Source organism: Phyllobates terribilis, unplaced genomic scaffold, assembly GCF_046119375.1.
Source record: "Phyllobates terribilis strain yellow unplaced genomic scaffold, ASM4611937v1 Scaffold_12__6_contigs__length_324123572, whole genome shotgun sequence".
Lineage (NCBI taxonomy): Eukaryota > Metazoa > Chordata > Amphibia > Anura > Dendrobatidae > Phyllobates > Phyllobates terribilis.
The window spans coordinates 215986380-216009397 of NW_027362772.1; positions in this window are offsets into that span (position 1 = coordinate 215986380).

Sequence of the window (23018 nt, forward strand, 5' to 3'; positions counted from 1 at the left end):
CTCACCTGATTTTGAGACACATTGAGGACATGTTAAACAGATGCTTCAGATATTAAGGGATAACAAACTATATGCCAAACTAGAGAAATGTGTATTTGTGGCGCCCCTGCGAGTTCAGTCGCCACAGAGGTACGGCATCTCACCCAGATGTGTGGTATCTCACTCTAAGGTAAGGCTGGAGTACTGCCTGGGACCCACACATTTGCATCCATTACACTTCAGGAGGGAAGGGCGAGATTGCTCCTAAGGGAGAGCACAGTCCATGGTCCCTAACTGGAGGGTGGAACCATGTAGTGGGTTTGGGTGGAGGAAGCAGTACAGGGGAGCACTTCAGTAGGAGTATAAAAAGGGGAGCCATCTTGGGAGTGGTCAGATGAGTCAAAGAAGAGAAGTAGTGGGAGCAGGAGCCCTGTAGGAGCTCTGCTCAGGGAAGCGGGCCTAGCGTGAGAGACCCAGGAGGAAAGGCTGAAGAGGAAGTGAGCAGAGGGAGGCTCCAGGAGTGAGGGGATCCCAGGGGCACGGCGAGTGCAGAAGCCACCCGTGCGCCCGAATCTGCAGGAACGTGGAGGGATCAGGCCGCAGAGGGGACCGGCCTCTAAACTAGTGGAGAACTACAAGGCTCAGCTAGAAACCAGAGGCTTCTGCACTTTCAGGGTGTAGTTGCTCACAGCCGCAACTAAATCACCGAAAAGGTAGCCACACAGGATTCAGGGGACTGCAGGTTGCCCGCCAAAATCTGAGGTTATCGGCTTCTGACACTGGTTGAGAGGCGCGCAGCAGGAGGGTGAGAGCCAGCGCAGGAAGACGACCGAGGAAGGCACACAGAATGGGGTCCCATTATGTACTCCTGAAACACCTAGGAGTTTGCTGAACCCCTGCCTTGATAAACACAGGATGACGTGGGAGGTTACCCTGGTCCTGGTAACCTGGAGTGCAACAACTGTGAGTAAACTTTGAAGACTGCACCCCACTGTGTCCTAGAATTATTATCTGCGCCATCACCTGTACTACACTGCACAGCAACATCTACCTCAATAACCATCACTGCACCACCCTGGAGCTTAGTTCTACCTGTGGAGAGCTGAACCAACTCTGATGCGTCATCATCAGCTCCCGAGGATCTGCCCCGCAGCGGCGGCTCCATATAGCCGCATACCACAGGTGGCATCACGAACATTATGTATAAAAACTTTATTCCCTTTTCTTTAAACCCCTTTTATTGACCGCCCTGGGTCACGGAGCGGGTCACTGCCACTGTGACATCCCCCAGCATTGACCGGCCCGGCTACCCAGTACCCCACGACCCAGGGGGCGTGTCATATTTGCCATCGCGAACAGGATATGAACCAACCCGTTATAACCAGGTATTGTGCACCTAGAGACTGTGTTGTATACTGAATGTGGCGCCCGCCCCAGAAGAACGGGCGCCATTATGTGCGTGATCAAGGACGACAAGAAACCTCCCATCGTGGGCTGGGTCCCAGAATGGCACCAAAAAGCGCAACCCGCCCCATGCGCCTGTGGCCATATACCTGGACCTGTCCATCAGTCTGGGGAAGCCGCCCCCAGGTGTGGCCAACAGCAAGCAGCCATGGGACCGTCCCAGAAAGGGGAGAGGATAGAGGAAACCTTGGAAACAGGGCGGGGTCTCCAGCAGAGCAGCCAGACCGCACCCGGGAGGCACGATGGAGGGAGACCAACCTGAAGCTCCGCCTCGTGGCCTGAGGCCTGCTGCAGCACCCCTCAACCTGGAGGGGGTTTTGACAAAGCTATCCCTGGAGGATATCGGCTTCCTCCGAGATGAGGTGCAGGAGCTGGGCAGGAGGATGGAGGAGACCAAGCAGGCTGCCATCGCCTTATGGAGGAGAGAGCTGCTGGAGAAGTTGGAGACCCGGCAGCAGTTTGCGCTGAGTTACACCGGCAGCACCCCAGCCCAGGCGGAGCCCCTCCTGGACCAGGAGGTGACGGAAAGTGCTGGAGCGACCGCGGGAGCAGGTAGGAGCGACATCCCAGTCCCAGGCTCCGCTGGCGCTGATCTTCTCCTGGTCCCCCTGCAGGAACCTCCTTCCCCGGGCACTTAGAACTCCGACCTGCTCCTGGGCCCCCTGCAGGAGCCACCTGCCCCCACACCCGAATGGGTGTACGGATGCACGGCCTGGGATTGGTCCACGGAAGTTGAGGACCAGAGCCTCCTTTTACTGCCCGCTCCTGCACCCTCGGTTGCCCAAAGAGAAGAGGGGGACCAATTCAGATGGGATAACCCGGCAGGTGACCTGATGGGATTCCCCCGGGAGACCCAAAAGGAAGCCGCACGCAGAGAGGAGCACTGCCGGCGGGAACTCCTCCAGCTAGAGACGGAGTGGTGAAACCGGCGGGTGCACTGGGAGAGGATTGAGGCCCGCAATATGGAGGAGAAAACCCGGGCCCGCAAAGCAAAGCCGACCACACCCAGTCCACGGGTAGAGGGAACCATGGTCAAGTTCGACCTGGAGGGAGGATGGGGCTTTATCCAGGAGCCCCAACTTGGCACGGACCTCTTCGTGAACCAGCGGGATGTGGAGTCCCATTTACAGCAGGGACATCCGGCGCGGGTTCTATACACTGGTCATAAGGTCACCTACACCAGGCACAGAGAAGAGCGGGGCGGGTACGCTCTCCAAGTTCACAGGGTGGTGGAGGAGAAGAGTGTACCCTTGCCACCTGAAGAAGATGACCCGGCTGGGCCATCTAGTGGTGGGCCAATGTACCCCCGGAGGGGGCCCCACTACTGAACTTACATAGTTACATAGTTACATAGTTTATAAGGCCAAAAAAAGACAAGCGTCCATCCAGTTCAGCCTATTTCTTGTGCACTGCAGCTATTCCGCAGCGTTGATCCAGGGGAAGGCAAAAAAAAACCATGCGGTATAGGCCAATTTACATCATTGAGGAAAAATTCACTTCCCGACTCCAATCTGGCAGTCAGATTAAATCCGTGGATTAATTAACTATCACTAAGCATAAGATGTAATTTTATTGCTCTCAAGAAAGGTGTCCAGGCCTCTCTTGAACTCATTAAGTGAGTTGGACATCACCACTTCCTCTCCCAGAGAGTTCCAGAGTCTCACGGCTCTGACCGTAAAGAATCCCCTTCTATGCTGGTGCAGTAACCTCCTTTCCTCCAGACGCATAGTGTGCCCCCTCATCTTTGTCACCATCCTTGGTATAAACAGGTCATGGGAGAGATCTCTGTACTGCCCCCTGATGTATTTATACATGTTTATGAGGTCTCCCCTAAGGCTGTGTGCCCACGTAGCGTTTTTCAAGCGTTTATGCTGCGGAATTTCCGCAGCGGAAACGCTTGTAAAACGCTAGGTAATCCGCACCCCATGGTCCCCAAGGGGATTCCGCATGTTCTATGCACATGCTGCGGATTTTTCCGCAGCGTTTATGCTGCGTACAAAAATCCGCAGCATGTCATTTAATTTTGCGGAAGTGCAGCGGAACTCCCGCCATTGACTTGCATTTAGACGCACAGAAACCGCGACTGTACATTTTTACAAGCGGCTTCTATGCGTCTCTATGTGCGGATGGTACCCAGTTCTGGAGGAGAGGAGACTCTCATCCAGACCTGGGTACCATTGTACCTGTAAAAAAAGAATAAAATAACAAATAAAGTTTATACTCACCTGTCCGGCGTCTTCTCTCTGAATGCCAGCAGCGCTGAAGGACCTTCGGTGACGTCACAGTCATGTGACCGCAGGCCCTTCACCGCTCTGTCTCGCGATATGCCGGCAGCCGGGAACCAGCCAGGAACGAGCGCTGCTGCACACACCGGGACATCGGGGGTGAGTATAGCTTTATTTGTTTTAATTTTTACGGTTCACACTGTATAAATCCATGCTGTTTGCATGGATTTATACAGTGTGACCTAGTTGTCAAGCACTTTCCAAGTGATGCTATCGCCTGGAAAGTGCTTGTCAATCTGCATGCGGAAACGCATGTGAACCCGCATGTGGATCCGCATGTATTCTGCAGGAAAAACGCATGCACAATCTGCATGCGTTTTTTTCTGCCAGGGAGATGCAGAAATGCTGCAGAAATTTTCTGCTTCATTTCTGCATCGTGGGCACATAGCCTAAGCCTTCTTTTTTCCAATGTAAATAGGCCTAATTTTGACAACCTCTCTGGGTATTCTAGTCCCTCCATTCCCTTTATTACCTTAGTCGCCCTCCTTTGTACCCTCTCTAGCTCCAATATGTCTTTCCTGAGCACCGGAGCCCAGAACTGTGCACAATATTCTAAGTGCGGCCTTACCAGCGCTTTATACAGAGGAAGAACAATGTTCTCATCATATGCCCCTATTCCTCTTCTGATGCATGCCATGACTCTATTTGCCTTCGCAGCTGCTGCCTGACACTGGGCACTCCAATTTAATTTGCTGTTAACCAAGACGCCCAGGTCCTTCTCCATGTCAGATTTCCCCAACGGTTTCCCATTTAATATGTATGGGTGACTGCTGTTTTTCTTTCCCATGTGCATGACCTTACATTTATCGGCATTGAACCCCATTTGCCATTTTTTGGCCCAACTCCTCAATTTATCTAAATCCTCCTGTAGCTGTGCCCTATCCTCATCTGTATTAGCTACTTTACAAAGTTTAGTATCATCTGCAAATATTGCTATTTTACTATGCAACCCTTCCACTAGATCATTAATAAATATATTAAATAATATAGGGCCCAAGACAGACCCTTGAAGCACTCCGCTAGTAACCCTGACACCCCCTGAGCTTACTCCATTGATAACCACCCTCTGCTTTCTATCACTCAGCCAGCTATTTACCCACTTGCACACATTATCCCCCAGACCAAGCATTCTCATTTTATATACCAACCTTTTGTGTGCCACGGTATCAAACGCTTTGGAGAAGTCAAGGTATACAACATCCACCTCCTCGCAGAAGGCGATCAGGTTTGTTTGGCAGGAGCGATCCCTCATGAATCCATGTTGATATGGAGTTAGACAGTTATTATCATTAAGATATTCTACAATAGCATCTCTAAGAAATCCTTCAAACAATTTACCCACAACAGACATTAAGCTTACTGGTCTATAGTTCCCATGGTCACTTTTAGACCCCTTTTTGAATATTGGTACCACATTTGCTTGGCGCCAGTCTAGTGGGACAGTCCCTGTCCATAAAGAGTGCTTGAATATAAGATACAGCGGTCTATCTATCACATTACTTAATTCTTTTAGTACCCGGGGGTGTATGCCATCCGGGCCTGGTGACTTGTCTATTTTGATATTATTTAGGCGTTTCTGAACTTCCTCCTGGGTTAGGTGGGTGATATTTAGCGGAGGGTTTACTTTATCACTCTGTATTTCCTCCGATAAATTGTTTTCTTTTGTGAAAACAGTGGAGAAGAAGCTATTGAGTAGGTTTGCTTTACCCTCATCACCCTCTATGATTTTACCCAGGTTATTTTTCAATGGGCCAAGTCCATCAGTTTAAATCCTTTTACTGTTTATATAGTTAAAGAACAGTTTGGGATTCGTTTTACTTTCCTTGGCAATTAGTCTCTCTGTCTCCTCTTTTGCTATTCTTATTTGTTTCTTACAGATTTTGTTTTTTTCCCTATAAGATATTAGCGCCTCCTCGCTGCCTTCTTGTTTAAGTTTACCGAAAGCCCTTTTTTTGTTTTTCATTGCCCTCTTGACTTCCTTATTTAGCCACATTGGCTTCCTCCTATTCCTAGCCCTTTTATTCCCATAAGGTATGTACCTTCTACAGTGACTATGTAGGACTGTTTTGAAAATTTCCCATTTTCTATCCGTGCTCCTAATACTGAAGGTACTATTGTAGCACCCTGAGGATTCGGCTGCTACAGGGGTATTGCACCTCAGCCAGAGGTGTGATATTCCACTCCCGGGTAAGGATGGAGTGTGGAACTGAGCTCAGTTAGCTGCATGCACTACACACATCCCATTTCCGAGGAACAGACCGATGGTACTCCCACTAGAGAAATGTGCAGGTACGACAGTGTCTGTTCCTGGCTGGAGTGGGAGGGGGGTGGAACATCCCAGTAGTGTAGGGGCAGATAGGGGGAGCAGTCTGGGTAGTGCTAGGAGCTCATTGGGTGCTGGTCACCTGAGCTCACACATAGAGGGAGTATATAAGGTGGGAACCATCTTAGATCAGGGTCAGTCTTTTGCAGAGTGAGGTCAGTCTGTGAGAAGTCAGTCAGCCACAGTCAGTGAGACGTGAGTCTTTGCAGAGCAGTGGAAGAGAGCAGAGGAGCAGAGCAGCCCCAGAGCCAGAGTGAGAGAGGAGAAAACGAAAGACCCAGAGGGGGAGAAAGAAGGAACTCTGAGAGCCCAAATACAACCACAGGGTGAAGAGTTGGCAACAGGGTACCGGATCCCAAACTGGTGGGGGCTACAGCATACCTCAGCCAGAGACCGGAGGCCGTGGGCAGCATCTGCCACGGCCACCCACCATATCCACCCGGAAGGCAGACCACGCGAAGGGTCAGGGAACCCAGAGTCGGGTTTTACCAACAGAAGGCCCGAGGGAGCCGGACTTAGGTGGATCCCTGGTGGGGAAGGCCAGAGACGAGGACAGGACAGAACGGGAGCTCAGAACCACGCTCCAGAACTACTTGGGGGTTGGCCGAGTCCAGGACCTGGTGGACGCAGCACGGCTCGGGTGGTCACTCAAGGCCGGAGTGACCGGAACATCTGCAGTAAGTAAAAACCCTGAACTGCACAACCCGACTCTGACTCTCATTACCATCATCCCTGCACTTCCACAACCACCATCCTCTGCACCTGACCCCCTGAGGCTATACCCCTCCCGTTGGGGGTTATACTACCTAAGCTGCACAAACACCATCAGCCTCAGCGGACCCTGCTGCAGCGGCGGCCGAAGTGACCGCAATTCAACGGGTGGCGTAGTCGACATAAAGAACTTTAGTAACATCAGTAAGGACTGCCACACACTGAGCTTGACACCCTGGGCACGGACCGGGTCACAGCCACTCGGAGACTACAACCCCCATCTGATCCGGCTCCGGGTATCCCCAACAACACTGGCCCAGGGGGCGCGTCACTATCCCAGTCTATAAGGTGAAGGGCATCTCTTAGCTGATCAAACTTTGCCCTCCTGAAGTTCAGTGTTTTTGTGACTCCCTTGCTGGGCACCCTACTGAAGCACATGTGGAATTGTATAATGTTGTGGTCACTATTTCCCAGGTGCCCCCCGACCTGCACCTCAGTTATTCTGTCTGGCCTGTTAGTTAATATTAAGTCTAAAAGGGCCGTCCCTCTAGTTGGTTCCTGCATAAGTTGTAACAAATAATTGTCTTTGATAATTGACAGAAACCTGTTTCCTTTCTGAGATCTACAGCTTTCGGTTTCCCAGTCTATATCGGGGTAGTTGAAGCCCCCCATAATAATCACCTCGTTATTTTTTGCTACTTCGTCTATTTGTCTCATTAATAGACTTTCCGTGGATTCTGCTATATTTGGTGGTTTATAACAGACTCCTATGATAATTTTATTATTGTTTTTTGCCCCATGTATCTCCACCCATAAGGACTCGACCTCCTCATTTCCCTCCCATACATCCTCCCGTATTGTAGGCTTTAGACACGTCTTTACATATAGACAGACTGCACCCCCTTTCCGATTTCTTCAATCCCTTCTAAACAGACTGTAACCCTGTAAGTTAACTGCCCAGTCATAACTTTCATCTAACCATGTCTCGGTTATTCCCACTATGTCATAGTTACCTGTAGATATTTCTGCTTCCAGTTCATCCATCTTGTTTGTCAGGCTTCTGGCATTTGCTAGCACGCAGTTTACATGATTTTGTTTTGTTCCAATCTTCTCCCTGTGGATTGTATTAGAAATTTTCTTACCTCCCTTCCAAGTATCTTGTCTTGGACCTTCTTTGTCGCACTTCATATCTTTCATTAGTATGTTCTCTGGTTTCATGTTCGTGTCCGGTGTTTTTCTTCCCATCCCCTCTTCTTCTAGTTTAACGCCCTCCTGATGAGTGTTGCGAGTCTCCTGGCAAATGTGTGTTTCCCGGGTTTGTTGAGGTGTAGTCCATCTCTGGCAAGGAGTCCGTCATAGAGGTAATTCACACCGTGGTCCAGGAATCCAAATCCTTGTTGTCTGCAACATCGTCTCAGCCAGTTGTTCACATCAAGGATCCTGTTCCATCTCCTGACACCATACCCGTCTACTGGAAGGATAGAAGAAAAAACTACCTGCGCATCCAGTTCTTTTACTTTCTTCCCCAAAGCTTCAAAGTCCTTGCAGATTGTCGGTAGGTCCTTCCTTGCCGTGTCATTGGTGCCAACATGTATCAGAAGAAATGGGTGGACATCCTTGGAACTGATGAGCTTCGGTATCCTATCGGTAACATCCTTGATCTTCGCACCTGGGAGGCAGCATACTTCTCTTGCGGTTATGTCCGGTCTGCAGATAGCTGCTTCTGTTCCTCTCAGTTGTGAGTCTCCCACCACCACCACTCTTCTTCCCTTCTTGACTGTCCTTTTTCTTGTCGCTTCTGGGTGTTTCTGGGTGCTCTTTTCTTTTTTGCTTGCTGGTAGTGCCTCATCCTTAGGTATGCCATCTTCGTCCTCCACAAGTCCTTGGAATCTGTTTCTCAGTTGTATGGTTGGTGGTGTCTCTATGGTCTTCTTGCTTCTTTTGGTCACTTGCCTCCACTTGTCTGCCTCTGGAGGTTCTCTGACGCTTCCTTCACATTCCGTGACCAGTAGTGATGCTTCTGTTCAGTCCAGGAAGTCTTCATTTTCCTTGATGAATTTTAATGTCTCAATTCTTTTTTCCAGTCCCCGCACCTTTTCTTCTAAAAGAGCCAGTAGTCTACACTTCTGGCAGGTGAAGTTGGTTTCATCTTCTGGTCGATCTGTGAACATGTAGCACATGTAGCAGCTCACCATGTAGGTTGTCACATCTGCCATGCTGCTCCTTGTCCCTGCTGACTTGATGTCTGTCTTCTTTCTTGTGTTACCCTAGGATAAACAAATGAAACAAATTTAGCGGTGCTTTCCAAGCAGCTGGTCCCGGCTGTACCCAACGATCTTCTAGCTAAGGGAGACTCTTCGCTTTTCCCAGAAGGCACCTGGAATATGCAAATTGTCCTCTTCAAGCTTCAATACCTGGTTTAGTGATGCTTTCCAAGCAGCTGGTCCCAGCTGTACCCAACGATCTTCTAGCTGAGGGAGACTCTTCGCTTTTCCCAGAAGGCACCTGGAATATGCAAATTGTCCTCTTCAAGCTTCAATCCCTGGTTTGGCGATGCTTTCCAAGCATCTGGTCCCGGCTGTACCCAACGATCTTCTAGCTGAGGGAGACTCTTCGCATTTCCCAGAAGGCACCTGGAATATGCAAATTGTCCTCTTCAAGCTTCAATTCCTTTTAACTACTTAGTTAAAAAATAAAGAGACTGTATATAGTTACCCGGAAGGGTAAAGCAGGAATGCTGCGTGTTTGAAAAGTTTTGTTTATTTGCCTAGTGTACCCGGTTAAGGTACAAAGAATAGTGTTGAGTGAGTATGTTCTGTCCGAGTATGCTCGGGCCGAGCTCCGAGTATTTATAGCTGCTCGGTGATATGGTTGAATCGCTCCCGTGTGCATGATTTGCAACTGTTTGACAGTTTTATTACATGTGAGGAATGTGTAAGAAATAGACATTCCTCACATGTAATAAAACTGTCGAACAGTTGCAAATCATGAACACGGGAGCGATTCAACCATATCACCGAGCAGCTATAAATACTCGGAGGTCGGCCTGAGCATACTCAGCGAAAGGGTTAATAGAACATACTCGCTCAATACTAACAAAGAACTGTCAGGCTGAGGACTGTGAGCAGCCAAAAACTTTTAAACTGTATATAGTTTGCACTTCTTAAGGTGCTTCTTATTGGTTTTATATAAAAAGACTGCAGAACAAAAACCCGTTTGGTGTGGCCGAAGACGTGGTCCAACAGCTGGATCACCTACAGTGGTGGCCAAAAGTATTGGCACCCCTGCAATTCTGTCAGATAATACTCAGTTTCTTCCTGAAAATGATTGCAGTCACAAATTCTTTGGTATTATTATCTTCATTTAATTTGATTGCAAGGAAAAAACACAAAAGAGAATGAAGCAAAAATCAAATCATTGATCGTTTCACACAAAAGTCCAAAAATGGGCCAGACAAAAGTATTGGCACCCTCAGCGTAATACTTGGTTGCACAACCATTAGCCAAAATAACTGCGAACAACCGCTTCCAGTAACCATCAATGAGTTTCTTACAATGCTCTGCTGGAATTGTAGACCATTCTTCTTTGGTAAACTGCTCCAGGTACCTGATATTTGAACGGTGCCTTCTCCAAACTGCCATTTTGAGATCTCTCCACAGGTGTTCTATGGGATTCAGGTCTGGACTCATTGCTGGCCACCTTAGAAGTCTCCAGTGCTTTCTCTCAAGCCATTTTATAGTGCTTTTGGAAGTGTGTTTTGGGTCATTGTCCTGCTGGAAGACCCATGACCTCTGAGGGAGACCCAGCTTTCTCACACTGGGCCCTACATTATGTTGCAAAATTTGTTGGTAGTCTTCAGACTTCATAATGCCATGCACACGGTCAAGCAGTCCAGTGCGAGAGGCAGCAAAGCAGCCCCAAAACATTAGGGAACCTCCGCCATGTTTGACTGTAGGGACTGTGTTCTTTTCTTTGAATGCCTCTTTTTTTTTCCTCTACACTCTATGTTGATGCTTTTTCCTAAAAAGTTCTACTTTTGTCTCATCTGACCAGAGAACATTCTTCCAAAACGTTTTAGGCTTTCTCAGGTAAGTTTTGGCAAACTCCAGCCTGGCTTTTTTATGTCTTGGGGTAAGAAGTGGGGTCTTCCTGGGTATCCTACCATACAGTCCCTTTTCCTTCAGATGCCGACGGATAGTACAGGTTGACACTGTTGTACCCTCGGACTGCAGGGCAGCTTGAATTTGTTTGGATGTTAGTCGAGGTTCTTTATCCACCATCCGCACAATCTTGCGTTGAAATCTCTCGTCAATTTTTCTTTTCCGTCCACATCTAGGGAGGTTAGCCACAGTGCCATGGGCTTTAAACTTCTTGATGACACTGCGCACAGAAGACACAGGAACATTCAGGTCTTTGGAGATGGACTTGTAGCCTTGAGATTGCTCCTGCTTCCTCACAATTTGGTTTCTCAAGTCCTCAGACAGTTCTTTGGTCTTCTTTCTTTTCTCCATGCTCAATGTGGTGCACACAAGGACAAAGGACAGAGGTTGAGTCAACTTTAATCCATGTTAACTGGCTGCAAGTGTGATTTAGCTATTGCCAACACCTGTTAGATGCCACAGGTAAGTTACAGGTGCTGTTAATTACACGAATTAGAGAAGCATCACATGATTTTTCAAACAGTGCCAATACTTTTGTCCACCCCCTTTTTTAGGTTTGGTGTGGAATTATATCCAATTTGGCTTTAGGACAATTCTTTTTGAGTTTTTTCATTGAAGACAAATTAAATGAAGATAATAATACCAAAGAATTTGTGATTGCAATCATTTTCAGGAAGAAACTGAGTATTATCTGACAGAATTGCAGGGGTGCCAATACTTTGGCCACCACTGTATGCCCTGCAGCCACGTCCAGGTCCTACGTTGAGGGTCCCTCAAATTGCACCTTCTTCAGTGAGACTGACACCCGGTTATGGATCTCACTGTATAGAGTTGAAAAATGTGTGATATGGAAAAATGTTTTATATACAGTACAGACCAAAAGTTTGGACACACCTACTCATTTAAAGATTTTTCTGTATTTTCATGACTTTGAAAATTGTACATTCACACTGAAGGCATCAAAACTATGAATTAACACATGTGGAATTATATACTTAACAAAAAAGTGTGAAACTGTTGAAAATATGTCTTATATTCTAGGTTCTTCAAAGTAGCCACCTTTTGCTTTGATGACTGCTTTGCACACTCTTGGCATTCTCTTGGTGAGCTTCAAGTGGTAGTCACCGGAAATGGTCTTCCAACAATCTTGAAGGAGTTCCCAGAGATGCTTAGCACTTGTTGGCCCTTTTGCCTTCACTCTGCTGTCCAGCTCACCCCAAACCATCTCGATTGGGTTCAAGTCTGGTGACTGTGGAGGCCAGGTCATCTGGCGTAGCACCCCATCACTCTCCATCTTGGTCAAATAGCCCTTACACAGCATGGAGGTGTGTTTGGGGTCATTGTCCTGTTGAAAAATAAATGATGGTCCAACTAAACGCAAACCCGATGGAATAGCATGCCGCTGCAAGATGCTGTGGTAGCCATGCTGATTCAGTATGCCTTCAATTTTGAATAAAACCCCAACAGTGTCACCAGAAAAGCACCCCCACACCTCCTCCTCCATGCTTCACGGTGGGAACCAGACATGTAGAGTCCATCCGTTCACCTTTTCTGCGTCGCAGAAAGACACAGTGGTTGGAACCAAAGATCTCAAATTTGGACTCATCAGACCAAAGCACAGATTTCCACTGGTCTAATGTCCATTCCCTGTGTTCTTTAGCCAAAACAAGTCTCTTCTGCTTGTTGCCTGTCCTTAGCAGTGGTTTCCTAGCAGCTATTTTACCATGAAGGCCTGCTGCACAAAGTCTCCTCTTAACAGTTGTTGTAGAGATGTGTCTGCTGCTAGAACTCTGTGTGGCATTGACCCGGTCTCTAATCTGAGCTGCTGTTAACCTGCGATTTCTGAGGCTGGTGACTCGGATAAACTTATCCTCAGAAGCAGAGGTGACTCTTGGTCTTCCTTTCCTGGGGCGTTCCTCATGTGAGCCAGTTTCTTTGTAGCGCTTGATGGCTTTTGCAACTGCACTTGGGGACACATTCAAAGTTTTCCCAATTTTTTGGACTGACTGACCTTCATTTCTTAAAGTAATGATGGCCTCTCATTTTTCTTTACTTAGCTGCTTTTGTTTTGCCATAATACAAATTCTAACAGTCTATTCAGTAGGACTATCAGCTGTGTATCCACCAGACTTCTGCACAACACAACTGATGGTCCCAACCCCATTTATAAGGCAAGAAATCCCACTTATTAAACCTGACAGGGCACACCTGTGAAGTGAAAACCATTTCCGGTGACTACCTCTTGAAGCTCATCAAGAGAATGCCAAGAATGTGCAAAGCAGTCATCAAAGCAGAAGGTGGCTACTTTGAAGAACCTAGAATATAAGACATATTTTCAGTTGTTTCACACTTTTTTGTTAAGTATATAATTCCACATGTGTTAATTCATAGTTTTGATGCCTTCAGTGTGAATGTACAATTTTCAAAGTCTTAAAAATACAGAAAAATCTTTAAATGAGAAGGTGTGTCCAAACTTTTGGTCTGTACTGTATGTGAAGAAAGTTTTATTGAAGAAAGTTTTATAATGTTTTATAAGCTAATAAGGAACCTGTAACGTTTAAGAAAATGTGCCTCCCATAAAGTGAAGAAAAGTTTTGATTATTTTTATATGTGATGCATCTAAAAATTTTGTATGTCTAAAATACTTTGCTTTTACTCTGTTCCAGCCCGCGGACGTGCTGTGTTTTACAAGGGGGGTATGCGGCGCCCCTGCGGGTTCAGTCGCCACAGAGGTACTGCACCTCACCCAGAGGTGTGGTATCTCACTCTCAGGTAAGGATGGAGTACTGCCTGGGACCCACACATTTGCATCCATTACACTTCAGGAGGGAAGGGCGAGATTGCTCCTAAGGGAGAACTCAGTCCCTGGTCCCTAGCTGGAGGATGGAACCATGTAGTGGGTGTGGGTGGAAGAAGCAGTACAGGGGAGCACTTCAGTAGGAGTATAAAAAGGGGAGCCATCTTGGGAGTGGTCAAATGAGTCAAAGAGGTGAAGTAGTGGGAGCAGGAGCTCTGTAGGAGCTCTGCTCAGGGAAGCGGGCCTAATGTGAGAGGCCCAGGAGGAAAGGCTGAAGAGGAAGTGAGCAGAGGAAGGCTCCAGGAGTGAGGGGATCCCAGGGGCACGGCGAGTGCAGAAGCCACCCGTGCGCCCGAATCTGCAGGAACGTGGAGGGATCAGGCCGCAGAGGGGACCGGCCCCTAAACTAGTGAAGAACTACAAGGCTCAGCTAGAAACCAGAGGCTTCTGCACTTTCAGGGTGTAGTTGCTCATAGCCGCAACCAAATTGCCGAAAAGGTAGCCACACAGGATTCAGGGGACTGCAGGTTGCCCGCCAAAATCTGAGGTTACTGGCTTGGGACACTGGTTGCGAGGCGCAGGGCAGGAGGGTGAGAGCCAGCGCAGGAAGACGACCGAGGAAGACACATAGAATCGGGTCCCGTTATGTACTCCTGAAACACCTGGGAGTTTGCTGAACCCCTGCCTCGGTAAACACAGGACAACGTGGGAGGTTACCCTGGTCCTGGTAACCTGGAGTGCAACAACTGTGAGTAAACCTTGAAGACTGCACCCCACTGTGTCCTAGAATTATTATCTGCGCCATCACCAGCACTACACTGCACAGCAACATCTACCTCATTAACCATCACTGCACCGCCCTGGAGCTTAGCTCTACCTGTGGAGAGCTGAACCAACTCTGATGCGTCATCATCAGCTCCAGTGGATCTGCACTGCAGCGTCGGCTCCATATAGTCGCATACCATAGGTGGCGTCACGAACATTATGTATAAAAACTTTATTCCCTTTTCATTAAACCCCTTTTATTGACCACTCTGGGTCACGGAGTGGGTCACGGCTACTGTGACATCCCCCAGCATCGACCGGCCCAGCTACCGAGTACCCCATGGCCCAGGGGGCACGTCATATATTTGCCGTCCAGGAGGTGCAGTTTTTGGGGTACCTGTTGTCATCTTCGGGTTTTCGGATGGATCGGGAGAAGATCCGTGCTGTCCTTGATTGGGACCGTCCCGAGAACCTGAAGGCTCAACAGTGTTTTCTGGGTTTTACTAATTTTTACTGGAAATTTATCGAAAATTATTCGGTAATTATGAAACCCCTCACTGACATGACAAGGAAGGGGTCTAATCTTTCTAAATGGTCGGATGCTGCCCTGTAGCTTTTTCCTCTCTAAAGAGTTGTTTTGCCACTGCACCTATACTCAGTCAAACGGATGTTTCCCAATCCTTTAGTGGAAATTGATGCGTCGGAGGTGGAGGTTGAAGCTGTGTTGTCTCAGGGTCCGTCACCTGGTAAATGGTGTCCATGCGCTTTCTTTTCTAAGATATTATCCTCAGCTGAGAGAAATTATGACGTGGGTAATAGGGAGCTTTTGGCAATTAAATTGGCATTCTAAAAATGTCGACATTGGTTGGAGGGTGCTGTCCATCCTATTGCTGTTCTAAAATATTGCATACCCATCTGTCTTGTACTCTTCTTCCACTACCTATTCCTAGCAAGCCATGGGCACACTTGTCCATGGATTTTATTACTGACCTATTGGTATCTGCAGGCAAAACTGTGGTTCTGGTGCTTGTAGATAGGTTCAGTAAAGTGGTTCACTTTGTCGCATTACCGGTACTTCCGAATGCCAAGACTCTTGCTCAGGTATTTATAAATAAGATTGCGAAACTTCACGGGGTTCCCTCCGATGTGGTGTCAGAACTTTATTTCCAAGTTCTAGAGAGCATTCTGTTCTCATCAGGGAGAGCAGCTGTCCTTTTCCTCTGCCTTCCATCCTCGGTCGAATGGGCAGACAGAGTGCATTAATCAAAATTTGGAGACTTACCTCAGGTGTTTTGTCTCTGAAAACCAAGAGGATTGGGCTTCTTACTTACCACTGGCAGAATTTGCTATTAATAATCATCACCAAGAATCTACCGGCAGGTCACCGTTCTTTGGTGCATACTGTTTCCATCCACAGTTTAGTACTTTGAGTCGGGGAGGGTCTTCGGGAATTACTCTGTGTAGCGGGGGGTTCTGAGTGATTTGAAGATCATGGGAGACAGGTACAAACGTATAATTAACAAATAAAGTAACACACTGCAACGCTAAGTATGTAAACATGAAATATGAATAGCATTACTACTTTAGAAAATAGAAATAAATGAGAAATTTTAGTGCATAAATTGACCAATTCATGTGTACCTGGTAGGCATGGTAAGGCGTTTCTCAATGCCAGGACCCTACCAATGTGAATACCTATCTAAGGGACATCTGTCAGCTTATGTGTGGAAAAGTAAGATCCTACTGCAATTAAAACCACCTGCGGCATAGAGGTGGAGTGCTCAGTCAAAGCTTAAAGGGGTTGTGCATTAATTTAGATTACCCCCCCCCCCAATGTATCCCCCCAGGGCCGCTAAGACTTTTTGTAAATACCTTCCGTTGCAGATAATGCCTGTAAGCTGCGCTATCACTGGCCGCTCACAGGCATCACGTGACCCCCGGCTGGAGCTGGCTCTGACATCCGCTGATGTCACGACAAGTGCTGGCAGCAGCCGGGGTACTTTTTCTTCCTGGTTCCACGGTGGATGCCAGGCTGTGGGCGGGGTTACCCACCCGCTCTGCCTCTCCCCATTCATTGGGAAAGCGCACATTGGATGCTGGGTGTGACGGGGGGTAACCCCGTCCACAACCCAGCAGCCACCGAGGGGACCCCAGCGCTGAGTCACGCCTCACTTGTCGTGACGTCAGCGCAGGGTCACGTGATGCCTGTGAGCGGCCACCGATAGCGCCGCTCACAGCCATTATCTGCAATGGAAGGTATTTACAAAAAGTCTTAGGGGCCCCGGGGGGATACATTGAGGGGGGTATTCTAAAGTAGTGCTCAACTTCTTTAAACATAAGCACCTGTTCACACCTATTTCTTGTATTGGAAGTGCCGTCAGTTTTTTCTGTTTCTATGTTTAAGCTTTGACTGAGCACTCCACCTCTATGCCGCAGGTGGTTTTAATTGCAGTAGGATCATACTTTCCCACACATAAGCAGACAGATGTCCCTTAGATAGGTGTTCACATTGGTAGGGTCCTGGCATTGAGAAACGCCTTACCGTGACTGCCAGGTACACATGAATTGGCCAATTTATGCGCAAAGATTTCTCATTTATTTCTATTTTCTACAGCAGTGATGCTATTCATATTTCATGTTTACATACTTAGCGTTGCAGTGTGCTACTTTATTTGTTAATTGTATATGGAGGTAGCTTCTCCTAGAAAGCACCTGTTCACACCTATTTCTTGTATTGGAAGTGCCGTCAGTTCTTTCTGTTTCTAGGTACAAATGTATGGCTGACAGGAAATGCTCGCCAGGTCCAGACCTGAGTGTGAATTACTTTGTGTGGTTGTGTCTACCAGGAATATCAAGTTGAAGGTTCATTCCTGGAAGATGGGACCTAGATTTATTGGTCCCTATAAAATAACTGCCGTCATTAACCCAGCAGCATTTCATCTTGAGTTACCTCAAGCCCTTAAGATCCACAATGTCTTTCACAGGTCTCTGCTCAAGAAATATGTAGAATCTTTTGAACCCTCTCCCCTACCACTGCCCCCAATAATGGTTGATGGTAATCTGGAGTTTCAGATTTCAAGGATTGCAGATTCTTGTCTCCAACGTCATTCCCTACAATACTTGGTGCACTGGAAGGGTTGTGGTCCAGAGGAAAGGATGTGGGTTTCAGTATCAGAGGTGAATGCTCCCATGCTGGTTCATTCATTCCACACCTCTTATCCTGAGTAACCTGGTCCTGAGTGTCCGGAGGCCACTTGTAGAAGCGGAGTACTGTTACGGGTGTGTCAGGTGTAATAGACAGTCACTCTGGATCTGGCTGTGAAAGGTAACTATGCTTGGCATTGCAGACACCTTTTTAATCCTTCTTCCTTTAAGACCCAGCGGTGACCTCCCTCCTGCTGCTAATTGACACACCCTTGTCTGGGAGTTAAAAACCCTCAGTTTGCTCCAGGCAATTGCAAGTGATACTTCTATGTTCTTTTGTGCATGCTTGGAGCACTAGCTTCTTCTCTGGTGCCCTTGGAGAAAAGTTGGCATCACTTCTATGGTGTCTGCTCAATCTAAGTTAATCCTCTTTGTTTGCCTACCTTGTTGCCTTTAGTTTGTAGTGGGGCCTGACCAGTGCTCACCCCTCCCTATCTAGGGCAATGCTCTAGGGATATACAGGGTTTAGGGTCCAGTCCGGCGTTTAGTGTGGAACAAATATAGGGACGGTAGGGTAGGTAAGGTGTTATTAGATCTTCCTAGGGATCGCCACTCCCCCTTTCCCTGGTGTTTGGCCTTCCTCCCCCTCTTCCCTTTGTGCTGCACCTAGTCTTTCCCACACCTTGCGTGACATCCTGCGCCAAATGCTACTACAAAGGATAAGTGCAGTAAAGAGACAAGACAGGCTCTCATATGACAGCAGCTCCATTCTGATTTTCACACTGTATCTGATTTGTAGAGGTTAGGCATGCCGGACTAGCAAAGTGTAGTATACGTGAATTAAGTCTATTCTGCTTGGTATAGGAGAGTGTAGATGTCTGAAAACATTGCACTGAAATTGCTGTACAATACCATAGAGATAAAATAAAGAATATAAAAAAATCCTTCCCAGTATCTAATGGAACAAAAATATATCAACATTTGCTTTTAGGCCAAATTACTGAGTAATCCTGTAGCGAATATTACTAGTAAGGCTTTGTCAAGCTATTGTGCATGGATAATTGTTAGCAAATTACTGAACAGTGAGTTATTTTTCTCACTTTTCTGCATATAATGAACTGAAAATAATAAGGCTTCATAGAAAATAACCACAAAGAAATACTGTCCAATAAAACAATCTGAATATAGCGTGACTGGAGAAAGCAATTACCATATCGTAATCCTATAAAAAGAATGCATCAATTGCTCAGACTAATTGCAGCTATCTCCCTCTGAGATGCACAATATACTATACATTATATATATAGGGAAAGTTAAATTAGCAGCTTAAAAAATGACCTGTACATGTTATGTGCAAAAATAAAAATGCTGCAACTTCCTTATGTAATGCTGGGGCTACCCGGCGACTTTGGACGTGACACCTGTCGGGCAGCTCAATACGGGTAAATGGGGTCACATTGTGCCCCTGAGGGGACTGCGACAAGCAAGTCAAAAGTAATCAGATGTTGTTGGACTTTTTGTGACTTTCTTGTGTCTTGCTGCCTTGGAAAGAGCAAAAACTCTTAGTATCCTCTGATTTATTTAAATTTTGAGTACTTTAAACCAGTATTAATCACATAACCCCTTCCCAAATAAGAATGTATGATTCACGTCCTTGGCAGGGGTCCTCAGGTGTGGAAGGGGCTCTGTAGCTGATCCTGGCTACTGTATATAACACAAATGGCATTTGAATTTGACAGCCACAACTGGCGCCATGTTCCAGCCGCAACTGATAACCATTTAAATGCCTCTGCCAATCTGTAATAGTGGCATTTAAATGGAATACGAGCCATTGCCCCCCCCCCCCCGCCCCCACAGTCATCTCCAATGGGTCACTGTGACGCTGTCATCTCGGTCATACTGTCAGTCATAGGCTGAGCTACATGAGAGAATGAGATTTTTCCGTGTATACTAAAAACAGTCAAACCATCGCAGGTTGTAGCCCCTTAGGGGGACTCAAAAAAAAAGTTAAAATATATATATATATATATATATTTAGTTGGCCACCTGTTACTCCTTGTGGGCATATCCTCTTGTATCTTATTATTTCTCCAGCATACAGTATATATATATATATTCAAACCCTACCCCCTCGCACACACACCTATTTTCTCCCATTAAAAGAAAGAAAGGAAAAAAATAATTAAATAAACATATTTGGTTTCATCGCATTAGTAAAAGTCCAATTGAATAAAATATGGAATTAACAATATCTGTAAATTCTGTAGTGAGAAATGGAATCAAAATACTAGAATTGGGATTTTTTTGGTCACTTCACCTCCCTAAAAAAATGTAATAATAAGCAAAGCATCTCATGTACAAAAAATTAATATGAATAAACATGCCAGCTCTCTCTCAAGCTACCATACCACACAACAGGAAAATAAAAATGTTACTGTACTTGAAAAATGGCGACACAAAGCAGAATTTTTTTTTCACTATTCTGATTGTTTGTTCAACATTTAAATAGGAAAAAACAATGCATGCTTGGTATTGCCGTGGTAATGACCTGGACAATCATGTTTCCAGGTCTTTTGTAATGTGCAATGAATGCCAAAAAAAAAAAAGCAGTTCTGGAATTGCATTTTTTTCACCATTTCATTAGAATTTGTAATTTTTTTTATTTTTAAGTACATTATATTGTAAAATGAATGATGTTGTTCAAAATTACAACTTGTCTCCAAAAAAACAAGCTGTCACATGTCTATGTGTATGGAAAAATAAAAAAGTGTTGGCTCTTGGAAGAAGGTGAAGAAAAAATGAAAGCACGAACACAAAAGATTATCAGGTCCTTAAAGGGTTAACTCCTTTCTCTTGAATCTACCTTGTTTGCAGCAGTCAGGCTCCTATGTCACCAGTCAGGGCACTGGTTGCCAATCCATTATAGAATACAATTTAAACTTATTCTCGCTCACATATATATCCATAGTTCTCCATTACATTATTCCTCCTCAGACTTTTCTAGTGCTGCACTAGGTTCCTGGAGTGCGCTACTTTGGATAATTAGGTTAACATTACTTTTTTGATGAGGTAAACTAGAAAATATTTCAGGAACTTATTTTAATCCATAGTGCTCTTATCAAGCATTTTAAGTATGTTAAAGTACAGCAATTTCAAGTTGTGACCTTTCCTACAAGTCCATATTCTTGTTGGACAGTCCTGTCTCAGACTGTTACTTAATTGTTGCACTGTCGTGAGACAACTATACCCTACAACAGTAACATACAATAGGTATATGGTTTATTGATAGATCTACTCTATTATCTACCGCACCAGTTAATTTTCTATAAATTACTCATAACAATGGTTAAAAAATGTTCACAATATGAAAAGAATTAGGAATGTTTGCCGCATTCATTGAATATCAGTTGCAGCCAGAAATCATTGGGTGCGGTGGTGAAAATAACAAGACCATTTACGATACTGTTTACTGGATACTGGTAGTGGAGGGTGACCTAAGAGTCCCAGTTTAGTACAATGTGCTCATGTTCCAAAAACATCTAAAACTTACATTTTATTCAAACAAATTGAGTGAAATAGTATTAACCCCATGTGCAGACAACATAGTCAATTTCTGTAGAATAAGAACTCGTGCTGGTTGAAAATATTAATGCCCTGTGCAAATGCCCTCGAAAACAGTGTTTAGGAGATTATTAGCCGCACTTGCAGAGGATTTCAAATAAATGCTTGTATTTATTTAAATAAAAGACAGTACTTCATCACAGTGCTTGGTATCTTGGTATCTGGACAGAAAGTGATAGATTATTTTTCGACCCACCCCGGGTCTTTTTCAAACATTGCTAAAGTTAAGGTGAAAAATATATACAAAATTACTGTGCTGTACAATGTATACAGTGAGTTATAGCTTGTAATGTATGAACATATAGATAAAAATGGGCCAATAGCTCCCCAATTTACAATATGATGGGCCCACAGCTCCCCTATTAACAGAATGTTGTCACCACAGATCCCCCAAAACACAGTATAATGGTCCACACACTGTATGATGGCCCCCATACTGTATAATGGCCCCCACACAGTATAATAGCCCCCACAGTAGCCTCTACACTGTTTAATGGTAACCACAGTAGCCCCAACAACTGTATAGTGGCCCCCACATTAGTACCCACACTTTGAGGGCCCCCACACTGCATGAGGGCTCCCACACTGTATGAGGGCTCCAACAGTGTCCCCCAAACTGTATAATATCCCTTACATTAGCTCCCACACTGTATAATGGCCCCTAAAGTAGTCGTAGTCCCCACAGTTTATGACTGCCGCCCACAGTAGCTCCCACAATAGTTCCCTCAGTGTATAATGCCCCCCACAGTTTATGACATCCTCCACAGTAGCGCCCAAATTGACAGCCTCCTGCAGTAGCCCTCAAACTGTATAATGGACCCCGCATTAGCTCCCACAATGTATAATGGCCCCCGCATTAGCTCAAACGCTATATAAGGGCCCTGGCATTAGCTTCAACACTGTATAATGGCTGCCACATTAGCTCCCACTCTGTATAGTGGATCACACAATAGCACCCCCCCTGTATAATGGTCCCACCTGCATTAGCTCCAATGCTGTATAATGGCTCTCACATTACCACTCATGCTGTATAATGGTCCCCGCATTAGCTCCCACGCTGTATAAGGGCCCTGTCATTAGCTTCAACACTGTATAATGGCTGCCACATTAGCTCCCACTCTGTATAGTGGATCACACAATAGCACCCCCCCCTGTATAATGGTCCCACCTGCATTAGCTCCAATGCTGTATAATGGCTCTCACATTACTACTCATGCTGTATAATGGTCCCCGCATTAGCTCCCACGCTGTATAAGGGCCCTGGCATTAGCTTCAACACTGTATAATGGCTGCCACATTAGCTCCCACTCTGTATAGTGGATCACACAATAGCACCCCCCCTGTATAATGGTCCCACCTGCATTAGCTCCAATGCTGTATAATGGCTCTCACATTACCACTCATGCTGTATAATGGTCCCCGCATTAGCTCCCACGCTGTATAAGGGCCCTGGCATTAGCTCCCACAATGTATAATGGCCCTGGCATTAGCTCCCATGCTATATAGTGGCCCCTGCATTAGCTCCCACTGTGTATAATGGCCCCCACATTAGCTCCCAAACTGTATAAGGGCCCCGACATTAGCTCCCACTCTGTATAATGGCCCTCGCATTAGCTCTCACCCTGTATAATGGCCCAAGCATTAGCTCCCACGCTGTATAATGGCTCCCACATTAGATCACATGCTGTATAATGGCCCCAGCATTATCTCCCACTCTGAACACTGCACCTACATTAGCTCCCACGCTGCATAATGGCTCTCACATTAAA